Genomic DNA, 13,287 nt, shown 5'->3' on the forward strand with positions numbered 1-13,287 from the left:
TGACTCAGAGACAAGTACACAACGCCTAGAAAGCAAATGCAAGAACGTGCAGCAACATTTTATTATTGTGACCAGAACAGATACTTTTAACTCATTGCAATACTCATAGACTAGATGTGGCCTCAGAATCTTCGCACACCACTCTAGCAAGCTAAGAGAAATCCTGTCTCTGCCCCTAATGAGGTTCAAAGTCCAGTAGCAACATAGTGGTTGGGAAAGGTGTCTCACCAAAATAGTTTTATTGCCTAAGAATCTAACAAAGAGAAAGGAGCTCTGAGAATAAGCAGGGCTTCAGGATCTAACCGCTCGGCACGGATCGGAGGAACAGATAGGGGATTCCAAATAAGTATACCAGATTTCAGAAAGAAGGAAACAGACAACGCATTTCAAATAAACAGAACAGCTGCCAGAAGGTATGCGCCAACAGACAAAACAGGAAATGCTTTTAATGTTAACAAACTGCATATAAGACTGTGATCATATAAGACTGTGATCACTGGTAAAGTATATGTACAAGAAGAGCCGAGAAATTTTTGAGCGGAGACTTTTCCTACCGGCTGCACACCTTTCTTTTGCCTTCCAGATCCACCATCCATACTCTCTGCCCTGCTGTGTGCCCTGGGGGCTGGTCTGTAGCGGGCATACCACCAGGTCCCCTGCCCTCTAGCTTTTGACTGGGTTCAGCCCACAGGATGCTCAAGGAGGAAATGGGAGGGTGAAGGAGAGTGAGGTCTGGATATTTATTATCTTCATTCCTTCCACCAAAGGCACCACTACTCTCAAGGCTGCCTTCCTCATATTCTGCCCACTGGGTTCTGGCAAGTTTCTTCTTGCCTATTTATGCCTAGGGGTATTAGCTAATAGCCCAGGGTAACAAACTGGCTCCTGTGGTTTCTCTGAGCCCTGTGGTATCTCACTAAATAAACTGTACCTTGATTAAATTCTTTTCAAATTACCCAAATGGAGCATGCCATCTGTTTCACTGATAAGCCCTAAAAGGCATGAAAACAGAGCAATTTAAATAGTATGATACCAACACAGGGATAGACAAACAGAACAAACCAAGAGAACAGTCTCTGGAAAGACATCCTTGCATTAGAATATAGAATATGATAAAGAGGTATTTGAAATCAGTGGAGAAGGTATAAATTGTTACTAAATGTTATTTGGACAACCAGCCATATAATTGAAAAAAGATAAATGAAGGGAAAATTTCTAACTGATACCAAGGATAAAGATTTTAATTTTATTTTTTTAATTAATTAATTAATTAATTAATTAATTTTGGCTGCATTGGGTCTTCCTTGCTACGCACAGGCTTTCTCTAGTTGCAGAGAGTGGGGGCTACTCTTTGTTGTGGTGCGCAGGCTTCTCATTGAAGTGGCTTCTCTTGTCGCAGAGCACGGGCTCTAGGCGCACGGGCTTCAGTAGCTGTGGCATGTGGGCTCAGTAGTTGTAGCTTGCAGGCTCTAGAGCACAGGATCAGTAGTTGTGGCACACAGGCTTAGTTGCTCCGCGGCATGTGGGAACTTCCTGGACCAGGGGTTGAACCTGTGTCCCCTGCATTGGCAAGCAGATTCTTAACTGCTGTGCCATCAGGGAAGTCCCAAGATTTTAATTTTAAACCACATAAAATCAAGGGAAAATCCATTAATTTACTAAAGATATTTTTGTTGAATGATTACATTGTGCAGCACTGCTCTGGGAGTGGAACCTGAGCAGTAAACAGGACAAGCCTGTGAAGCATCCATTCTAGAAAGCAAAGACAGCTGCACAAACATGCAGGAAAAGCATCAGTGTGCTGGGCAGAGAATGAAAAGGGGGTGAAAAAGAAAGTGCCGACTTTAGACTGGGGAGCCAGTGAAGACCCCTCTGAGGAGGTAACATACCAAGTTGGAATGATGAGAAAAAGCTGGCCATTAGAAGACAGGGGAAGCATGAGATTCAAGGGTGAAACAGCTCCCTGATAAGAAGAAACTCAGTGTGTCCAGGGAATAGAAAGGTGGTCACTGTGGCTGGACTGAGGACACATGAGCTATGGAAGGAAAGGTGGGCAGGAACAGACTGGGAGAGGTTTTGTGGCCAGAGTAAGAAAGTTGGGTTTTATTCCAAGTGTAATGGGAAGCCACTGGAGGGTTTCCAGCAAGGAACAACATGATCTGGTCTACCTTTTAGAAAGCTATTAGAGATGCTCCATATCATTAGTTATTAGGGAAACGCAAATCAAAACTATAGTGAGATACCACTTCACACCTACTACATAGTTAAAAAACTCCAGAAAACCACAAGTGTCGGCAAGGAAGTGGAGAAATTGAAACCCTGTGGGTTGCTGGTGGGAATGTAAAATGGTGCAGCTACTGTGGAAAAAAGTTTGGCAGTTCCTCAAAAAGTTAAACATAGAGTTTCTATATGACCTAGTGATGCTACTCTGAGGTATATACTCAAAAGCACATAGGTATTCAAACAAAAACTTATACATGAATGTTCACAGCAGCTATTCACAATAGCCAAAAGGTAGAAACAACTCAAATGTCCATCAACTAATAAATAAATACATAAATAAATTATAGTATACCCATACAATGGAATATTGGGCCATAAAATGTGCTACAGCATGGCTGAACCTTGAAAACATTATAGTAAGTGAAAGAATATTTTATGATTCCATTTATATGAAATATTCAGAATAGGTAAATAAATACACAGAAAGAGAAAGCAGATAACTGGTTGCCTGGGACTGGGCAAAGACAGGAAGGGTGAGAGATTGCTTAATGGGTATAGGGTTTCCTTTGGGGATGATGAAAATGTTTTGGAACTAAATAGAGGAAATGGTTACACTGTGAACATGAATTCCACTAAATTGTACACTTTAAACTGTAAACTTTACAACGATTAATTTTATGTTTTAACATAAAATTTAATGTTTATGTTTTAAAATGTTTTAACATTTTTATTAATGTTATATGAATTTTACCTCAATTAAAGAAAAAAAAGCTATATAGTTCTTGATTTGCAACACAGCACTGTACTCAATATCCTGAAAATATTTTTGACAACAAAATACCTAAAAATATTGGATACAATATAAAAATATTTTAATGTGCATGCCTTAACTTTCAAGAAAGCATGAGAAGTCCTCAAAGGCTAAATCCAAATAGGATCCAAAGATATGAGAGGCAATAAAGGCACAAGGGCCCGAAAGGCACCCATCTGTCAATCTCTAATAACCCTGAGAGGCAGGAGACAGAGCCTGGGGCCAGAACAAGGTACTGAGATGCAGCTGGGACATCTGAATGGCTATGACCTATATACGAAATAACAAATATACATATTGATCTTTGCCCCCCAGTGCTGACAGAGTTCCTAAATCCCTTGGAACTTCCTGGGTGATAGGAGCATCTTTTGTTCTGATGAGGCAACTCTTGATGGGCTCCTGGATGGGGGCTGGTCAACAGAAAGACTAAAACATGATTAGAAGCTTGGAACTTTTAGCCCTATCCTCCATCCTCCGGGTATGGAAGGGAGGCTAGAGATGAGAGTTAACTGATCATGCCTACTGGATGAAGCCTCCATAAAAATCCATGAACTCTGGGGTTCGGAGGGCTTCCAGTTGGTGAACATACCCATGTGCTGGGACAGGGGTATACCTCAACTCCATAGGGACAGAAGCTTCAGTGTTTGGGACCCTTCTAGACCTCACCCTTTGTACCTCTTCACCTGGCTTTTCATCTGCATCCTTTGTAACATCCTTTATAATAAACCAGTAAATATAAGTAACTGTCTCCTTGAGTTCTATGAGCCATTCATGCAAATTATCAAACCTGAGGAGAGGGTTGTGGGAACCCCCAGTTTATAGCCCGTTGGTCAGAAGTATGGGAGACTTAAACTTGCAAAGGGCATCAGAAGTGGGGCAGCCTTATGAGACCGAGCCCTTAACCTGTGGGATCTGATGCTAACTCTGGGTACTTAATGTCAGAATTGAATTTAATTTTAAGACACTCAGCTGGCATCAGAGAATCAGTCAGCGTGTACAAAAAACCCCATACATTTGGTGTCAGAAGTGCTGGTTGTGAGTAGTACAAAAAACAAAGTTTTCCTTTTGTTATATAAGTTAAAAGGTTAGAAAAAGCAGCTCAGCCCCACAAAGGAAAATGGCAAGGAGAAGGAGAAGCCTCACCTTGGAGGGAGAGAAGGAAACTACGTATTCTTCCTGAGAATTCTAACAGCCTTTCTGCATTATCATCTCTAGGGATAAGACCCTCTGCCTTCAAAGTTTAAAAACCCTAGTGAGTGTTTTTCTTCTGACTGCTGAGGTCCCATATTCTCTTGGAAACCACAAGTTATTTGAAGTCCTTTTTCTCTGGTCTTATTAGTGACACTGGAAGTTCCCTGCTCCTGGAGGTATAGTGCTGGGACAGCAGAAGACAGACTCATGTCCAAGTGAGTGCCTAAGGCCCATCCAATCTTACTCTGATTCTGAGGTTACTATAGGCTTCTTCTGAGGAAAGTCATACTGTAAGGGTCTCTTTCTCCTGGGGCTGTGTGTACCTCAGTTGGCTGATCCCACCTACATTACTGGACTCTGAATATTCTCACTCTTCTGGTCCCCTGATGGTCTGTCTAGGCTCTCCTGTAATCCTTGGAATTTATTCTTATTTTCATATTTTGTCTGTCATTTCAAAGGGGTTTGGGGAAGAGGAGGTAAATTATTTTAACAAGCTAAAAGAAAAAAAGTGGTTATTAGCCAGTTAGGGGAAAAACAGTGTCTGTTTCACAACTATCACAGTGGATTTCAGATACTTTTAGTACTTCTTTACAGATAAACTCTGTATGCCCTGTAATGCTCCTGGGCCCTCAATGCCTCCCACCTTGCCCACTACCCCAACTCTGATGACCCCCCACCAGGCTCATGCTGAAGCCTCCAAAAGCCCCTGGGGTTACGTGGGGAAGCTAGGCACGAAGCCAGCATTATCTGGGGGCCCTAACTCCACTAATCTGTAGATTTTACACCAGGGGTCCCCAACCCCCAGGCCACAGACTGGTACCGGTCTGTGGCCTGTTAGGAACTGGGCCGCACAGCAGGAGGTGAGCAGCGGGCAAATGAGCCAAGCGTCATCTGTATTTACAGCCACTCCCCATCACTCGCAACCGTGGCTCGTGTTACTGCCTGAGCTCCGCCTCCTGTCAGATCAGTGGCGGCATTAGATTCTCATAGGAGGACGAACCCTACAGTGAACTGCACACGTGAGGGATCTAGGTTGCCCGCTCTGTATGAGAATCTAATGCCTGATGATCTGAGGTGGAGCTGAGGCAGTGATGCTAGCGCAGGTGAGTGGCTGCAAATACAGATTATCATTAGCAGAGAGGTTTGACTGCACAGAGACCATAATAAATCAACTGCTTGCAGAATCATATCAAAACCCTATCAGTGAGTGGCAAGTGACAACAATCTCAGGGCTCCCACTGATTCTGCATTATGGTGAGTTGTATAATTATTTCATTATATATTACAATGTAATGATAATAGAAATAAAGTGCAAAATAAATGTAATGTGCTTGAATCATCCCGAAACCATCCCCCCACCAGCCCCAGTCCCTGGAAAAATTGCCTTCCACGAAACCGGTCCCTGGTGCCAAAAGCGTTGGGGACCACTGGTTTACCCAGTTGTGAGAAAACCTCTGAAAAAGTACAAACTAAAGAATTACTTTATTTCTCCAGTCTATCTTTGTTGGTTTCATTTTTAGATTCCATCACATTATTTTAGATTGACCATAGTGGGACAGGATATTGTGATAGAAGAAATATATATTTGGTCTTCATCCCGAGTTCCTAGCACAGAGCTTCTAAAACCCTGGGAATTTCCAGAGCAGTAGGATGAGAGAAGCATCTTTTGTTATTGATAAGAAGCTCCTTTCAACCAAGCCTGAGTTTATGCTAATGAGATGATTCTTGGAGGATGGGGGCTGGCTGCCAGAGGAACCAACCCTGTGATTAGAAGGTTGAAACTTGCAACCTCCAGGAAGGGGAGAGGGACTGGGGGTTGAGTTAGTCACCAGTGGCCAATGATTAAATAAATCATGCTTCTGTAATGGAATCTCTATAAAACCCTAAACTACTGGGTTCAGAGAGCTTCTAAGTGGTGAAAACATTCAGATGCTGGGAAAATGGTGAACTCCAACTCCACAGGGACAGAAGCTCCTGTGCTCGGGACCCTTCCACACCTTGCTGTATGTATTCTTTGTTAACAATGAAAAAATGTCACCTGCCATATCAGTAAACAAAGGATGTTGCATCCATCAAGCCATCACATTACAGCCTCCCCAATGGTGAGCCCTGAAGGAACTCAAGATAGAAAAAGGATGCCCACCATCTAGCAGTCAGCCTCTGCAGCCACCCCCCAAGAGTGTACCCTGAGGAAAGTGAGGATGAGAAAGCACAGGATGCTGGCCCCAGATAGCTGAGGTGTATATCAAAGGAATGACTTCAGTGAGCCCAGACTCCTGTATCTGTGCATACATAGAAAAGCACTAAATTCTTTAACTTGAGATATCTGGTTTTCTTTCATTAACAGTAATCTTTTGATGTTCCAACTACCTGGTCTTTGTTAAAAAAAAAACTCCTATGTATCCTGGCTCCTCCCTTGCTTCTTCAGAGTAGTACCTTAGAGCTATCTGAGGGGCTGTGTCTTGGGCTTAAGTCTTCAGTTTTGTCTGCCAAATAAAACATAATTCAAAACTTTTAGGGACTTCCCTGGTAGTCCAGTGGTTAAGAATCTACCTTCCAATGCAGGGGACGCGGGTTTGATCCCTGATCGGGGAACTCAGATCCCACATGCTGTGGGGCAACTAAACCCACGCACCACAACTAAAGAGCCCACATGCCACAACTACTGAGCCCACGTACTCTGGAGCATGCATGCCACAACTAGAGAAGCCCACTATGAAAACCCAGCACAGCAAAAAAACCAAAAAACAAAAAAAAACTTTAAGGTTGTACATTTTTTCACTTGACATCTTCATCTGGCTATCATCTGTATCCTTTATAATGAACTGGTAATAGTAAGTAAAGTGTTTCCCTGGATTCTGTGAGCCATCCTAGCAAATTACTGAACCTGAGGAGGGTATCACGGGGACCCCCAATTTGATTTATAGCCAAAATGGGACAGAAGTGTGGGTAACCTGGGGACCCACTACTTGTGATTGGTGTCTGAAGTGGGGGCAGTCTTGTGGGACTAAGCCTCTTAACATGTGGAGTCTGTGGCATCTCTGGGTAGCTAGTGCCAGAATGATTTAATGTGAGGGAAAAAACTTCAGACCTGGTGTCTGAAGTGCTGTGAGTAGAGAAATAGTTTTCTTTTATGAGGTTATTTAGATTACAAGAAAAAGTTCAAATACCTGTCAAAAGAATTTAAAAACAGTGCTCCCCGCACCAGCTCTCTATCTGTTACTAACAAAAAGCGTTGAGAGAAAAATAAAGTTACACATTCAATAGGCTCCATAAACAAACGGACCTGGGGCCAGAACCATTCAACTTGAATTGGCCATGAGTAGTGTTCTAGTGTTGATTTACAGCCCAAGTCTCTTTACTATTCAAGGCAACACACAACCCTAAGCTCTGGCGTCAAAACAGCAACCAGCAAATCAGCATTACCCTTGCAAAATTCAACCAAACATCTGCACCCAAAGACTTGGACACAAAAAGGCATTTCAGTGCACTCCAGGATGGCATCAAATAAAACTGGATTCACATATTTGAATGGGATGTTTCAGTGTACATTTTACTGAAGGATTGATTGTTTACCACAGATGGATAAAAACATGAGAGAAAAATCCTATCACTTCATTTGAGAGCTCTGAAAGGCTGGGAAGACTGTGTGGAACTAGGAATATTGCCATGTCCATTTTCGAAAAATATTATCTGCCACATACCCTTTTACTTTGATATTTACTTTTTAAATTTTAGTTTAGCATGCTTGTTAACATCATGAGTCACAAAATTTATATCTGTGAATGCCTTCGATTGTGGAGTTTTAAAAAGGGATTACTACATAGGAACTCTATGATTAATTTTCTTTTTAATCTCCTCATAACTTGGATGTATAAATGAAGAGCTAAGCTCTTATCTTAGCTCTTCATTTTATATTTATAGAAACTAAGTCCAATGATAGTAAATGACTTGCCCAAGGCCAGAAACCATAAGAATCATTAGCAAAATGATATCATTCCTAAGTAAAATATCTTAAAAATAATATACTTAAAACCACTGATCCAAAATACTGATTTATTTCTCAATGCATTTACTCTGATGTTCTATAGGATATTAACAGATACTTAGCAAACAGAGATTCTTTAGTCAAAAAGCCTGTAAATTTGGGGTTAAAGACTCTTTGTACAGATGCAAAAATCCTCAACAAAATATTAGCAAACCGAATCCAACAGCACGTGAAAAGGATCATATACCATGATAAAGTTGGATTCATCCCAGGCTCACAAGGATGGTTCAACGTATGCAAATCAGTCAATGTGATACACCACATCAACAAAAGACAAGACAAAAAACACATGATCATCTCAACAGATGCAGAAAAGCATTTGATAAAATTCAACACCCATTCATGATAAAAACTCTTGCCAAAGCGTGTATAGAGGGAACATATCTCAACATTATAAAAGCCATTTTATGACAAACCCACAGCCAACATAATACTAAATGGTGAAAAGCTGAAAGCCTTCCCAATAAATTCTGGAACAAGACTAGGATGCCTACTCTCACCACTTCTATTCAACACAGTATTGGAAGTCACAGCCAGAGCTATCAGACAAAAAAAGAAATAAAATGTATCCAAATTGCAAGAGAAAAGGTAAAACTGTCATTATATGTGGACAATAGGATATCTATACAGAAAACCCTAAAGACTCCACACAAAAAGTATTAAAACTGATAAATGAATTCAGGAAGGTAGCGGTATACAAGATTAATACACAGAAATCTGTTGCATTTCTTTCACTAACAATGAAATATCAGAAAGGGAAAGTAAAAAAAAATAGTGTTTAAAATTGCATCAAAAAAAAAAAAACAACCTAGGAATAAGCCTAACCAAGGAGATGAAAGACTTATATGCTGAGAACTATAAAACACTGATAAAAGAAATCGAAGATGATTCAAGGAAATGGAAAGATATCACATGTTCTTGGATTGGAAGAATTAATATAGTTAAAATAGCCATACTACTCAAAGCAATCCACAGATTTAATGTGATCCCTATCAAATTACCCATAACATTTTTCACAAAATTAGAACAAATAACCCTAAAATTTATACAGAACCACAAGAGACACAGAATTGCCAGAGCAATCCTGAGGAAAAAGAACAAAGCTGGAGGCATAACCGTTGGAGACTTCAGACAGTACTACAGAGCGACAGTAACTGAAACAGTGTGGTATCGGCACAAAAACAGACACATAGATAAATGGAACTGAATAGCGAGCCCAGAAATAAACCCATGGTCACACCTACATAGGTCACACCACACCTACAGTCAGGTAATCTTTGACAAAGGAGGCAAGAAAATACAATGGAGAAAAGACAGTCTCTTCAGCAAGCGGTGCTGGGAAAGTTGGACAGTCAGTCACATGTAAATTAATGAAGTTAGAACACTCCCTCACAGCATAAACAAAAATAAGCTCAAAACGGCTTAAAGACTTAAACTTAAGACATGACACCATAAAACTCCTAGAAGAGAACAGAAGCAAAACAGTCTCTGATGTAAACTGTAGAATGTTTTCTTAGGTCAGTCTCCCAAGGCAATCGAAATAAACAAATGAGACCTAATTGAACTTACAAGCTTTTGCACAGAAAAGTAAACCATAAACAAAACAAAAAGACAACCTACAGACTGGGAGAAAATCTTTGCAAACAATGTGACCGACAAGGGCTTAATTTCCAAAATATACAAAACAGCTCATACAACTCAATAACAAAAAAAACAAACAACCCAATCAAAAGACATACATTTGGCCAATAGGCACATGAAAAGATGCTCAACATTGCTAGTTATTAGAGAAATGCAAATCAAAGCTACAATGAGGTATCATCTCACACTGGTCAGAATTGCCACCACCAAAAAATCTACAAATAATAAATACTGGAGAGGGTATGGAGAAAATAGAACCCTCCTACACTGTTGGTGGGAATGTAAACTGATACAGCCACTATGGAAAAACAGTATGGAGGTTCCTTCCAAAAATAAAAATAGGGTAACCATATGACCCAGCAATCCCACTCCTGGGCATATATCCAGAAAAGACAAAAGCTCTAATTCAAAAAGATACACACCCCAATGTTCATTGCGGCACTATTTAGAACACCCATGACATGGAAGCAACCTAAGTGTCCATCAACAAATGAATGGATAAAGAAGATGTGGTATATACATATATACACAATGGAATACTACTCAGCCAAAAAAAAGAGTGAAACAATGCCATTTGCAGCAACCTAGAGATGATCATACTAAGTGAAGTAAGTCAGACAGAGAAAGACAAATATTATATGATATCACTCATATGTGGAATCTAAAAAATAGTCCAAATGAACTTATTTACAAAACAGAAACAGACTCACAGACGTAGAAAACAAACTTATGGTTACCAAAGGGGAAGGGGTTGGGGGAGGGACAAATTAGGATGATATATAAAATATATCCACCATATATAAAATAGATAAAAAGGATTTACTGTATAGCACAGGGAACTATATTCAAAATCTTGTAATAACCTATAATGGAAAACAATCAAATAAAAAAATATAGATATATATATGTATTGATATAACCGAACCACTTTGCTCTACACCTGAAACTAACACAACACTGTAAATCAACTATACTTCAAAAAAAAAAGACTCTTAGAGCCTTTACTACACTAATGAACTTTTTGACCCTCCAAGAGGAGAAATACAGTAAACAACTGGTTTTGGTACTTATTTGACCACAGATGTCATATTCCCCACATAGTATACAACATAAGACCAGTAGGAAATGCTGTCTTAAATTGTTTCCAAGAGTTGTGTCTTGCTTCCCCCAGAATTTGTCATCTCAATGTTCACCAGAGGAATATTTCTAAAGTTTTATCTGGTTATGCAGTCCTTCAGCTTATATCCCTTTAATGGCTTCCTTCTGCCACCTGGGTTAAGCCCACTCAGGCATGGCATATCAAGTCCACAATAACCTGTGCAAACCAGATCTTGCCACCATTCTCCTGGAACCTGATGCTCCCAAGCTGTGGTTTAAAACCCTCTGTGCACTTGAGGGCTACCACAAACTCAAATCCATTGATAGTGGGTGGGGGGTGGCAAGGGGTTCCTTGAGGGGTGTGTCTGACTCCCTCATGGTCTCTGGAGGTAGGCTTGCATAGATAGCTTGAGAAATGACCTGTTTTTCTTTTCTTTTTTTTTAAATCGTTTAAAAATGTAAAACCCATTTTGAGTTCACAGACAACCAAGGCCTGCATATAACCCACTGGCCACAGCATGCTGACCCCTGGGTTAGAGGAAAGCACAATCCAGGACACTCAAGACTGCCCACAATGAGTACTGCCACAGAACATGGAAGGAAATGAAGGATGCTCCATGACTAGAGACTGTGGAAGCCAGAAGAAGACAGTATGAGGGGCAGCTAACAAACAGCTGAGGTATAGTAGTGAGACAACTGGGCAAGACAGCCTGTGCTCACGCCTCTTTCCCCATGTGAGACCAGACAGCTGAGGCAGGAGCATCTGTGTCTAGGTGGGAGCAAGGCTTGGGACAGAGACATAGGGCACTGTTTCCAGTTGCTGGTAGCAACCAGGAAAAATAGGAAGCATATAACTCAGAAGACCAGCTGCCAATATAACCCACCCAGCATCATCCTGTGCCAATGCTACGTACTCTGGAAACAGCAGCAAACACAGAAATACTCAGAAATAGTACTAAGAACAAGCTGCAGTAACAGTGTTTTCCACTTGGCATGGGCAAGCTGGGTCACAGAAATGCAGACCAGCTGTCAGGGATCTCACACAAAAATAAGCTCACTATCACCAGTCTATCCAGATACTTGAGAAATGAAATGAAAGAGGTGATGAACAAAAGAACTTGTACCCAAGGAAAGAGAATCCACAGAGCAAATGGAAAAGCACCTTTAAAAATAATTACTAACCTTAGAAAGACAAAAGAGGAAAGCATATCCATGAAAGAACTATTATAAAAATTGAAATACATTTTTAAACTAAAAAATTGTTGAAGTAAAACATTCATTAGGAGGGCCGAATAGACAATCTGATGTTCACATTTAAGAGAAATAATACATAAAATGGAGAAGCTTTGCTAGAACTACAGCATAAAAGAAGGAAGAAACAAAACATATATAAGTCGAGATAAGAAAAATATAACTGAAAGTTTCATCATCTAAATAATGTTCCATACAAAGATAGAAAGAATACTAGAAAAGAAATATCTGAAATAAGAGCTGAGAATTTCCCAGAACTAAAATACACTTAAGTTGACAGGGCGAAAGGCCTATCAAGTATTGATACTAAGCAGTTTAAGTAAGGTAAATACACATATGCACATACATACACACATATCCCTAGACACAGTATACTGAAATTTCAGAAGCATTAAAGTAAAGAGAAATCACAAATACAACCAGAAAAACAGATTATAAAACAAAGGTGCAAGAATACATAATATGATACTTCTCAATAGCACCACTGGGTGCAAGAACAATGGAGGAGTATCTTTGAAGGACTTAAGGAAAATAACTCTGCACCTAGGCCAAACTGCGAGCCCTTAACATGGCAGCCAAAAGACATCTTTGGACATGTAAACACTCAAAGTTTACCACTAGTAACAATTTAAGGAGATAGCAGTTAAATACAGGTGGTAATGTTGAAAAAGGACATTTTTACACCATTTATTGTTTCCCAAACAAGCAATAATCAAGAAAAATGTTATTTACTAACAATCGAAGGACTTAAAGGAACGATAACAACAACATGAGAAGGGGGGAGTGGGAATCAGAGAAAAGTAAAATTATAAGTTTCTTAACTTTGGGGGGGAAGAAAAAGATTTAGAAACTGATTTTTTTTTCCTCTAACTGCTTCTAAAATTATGTGTTAACGTGTGTGTTAAAATTGAAAATTGAAAATTAGAACAAACCATTAGAGGGAAAAAGTGCACTGGATGTAGAGACACAGAAGAGGGTCTGGGAGGGCCCCCACTCCAGTCATAATGAGCTGCTCGTGGCCCTT

At 40.2% G+C, this 13,287-nt stretch overlaps 1 protein-coding gene across 2 annotated transcripts in view; it reads right to left on the minus strand.

The window, feature by feature from the left end:
• TOM1L1 (target of myb1 like 1 membrane trafficking protein) overlaps nt 1-13,287 on the minus strand; it is a 55,218-nt gene that overhangs the window by 26,393 nt on the left and 15,538 nt on the right. The gene's annotated exons all lie outside the window — the stretch shown is intronic.

The sequence above is a fragment of the Physeter macrocephalus genome, chromosome 14 (assembly GCF_002837175.3).
Source record: "Physeter macrocephalus isolate SW-GA chromosome 14, ASM283717v5, whole genome shotgun sequence".
NCBI classification, from domain to species: Eukaryota; Metazoa; Chordata; class Mammalia; order Artiodactyla; family Physeteridae; genus Physeter; species Physeter macrocephalus.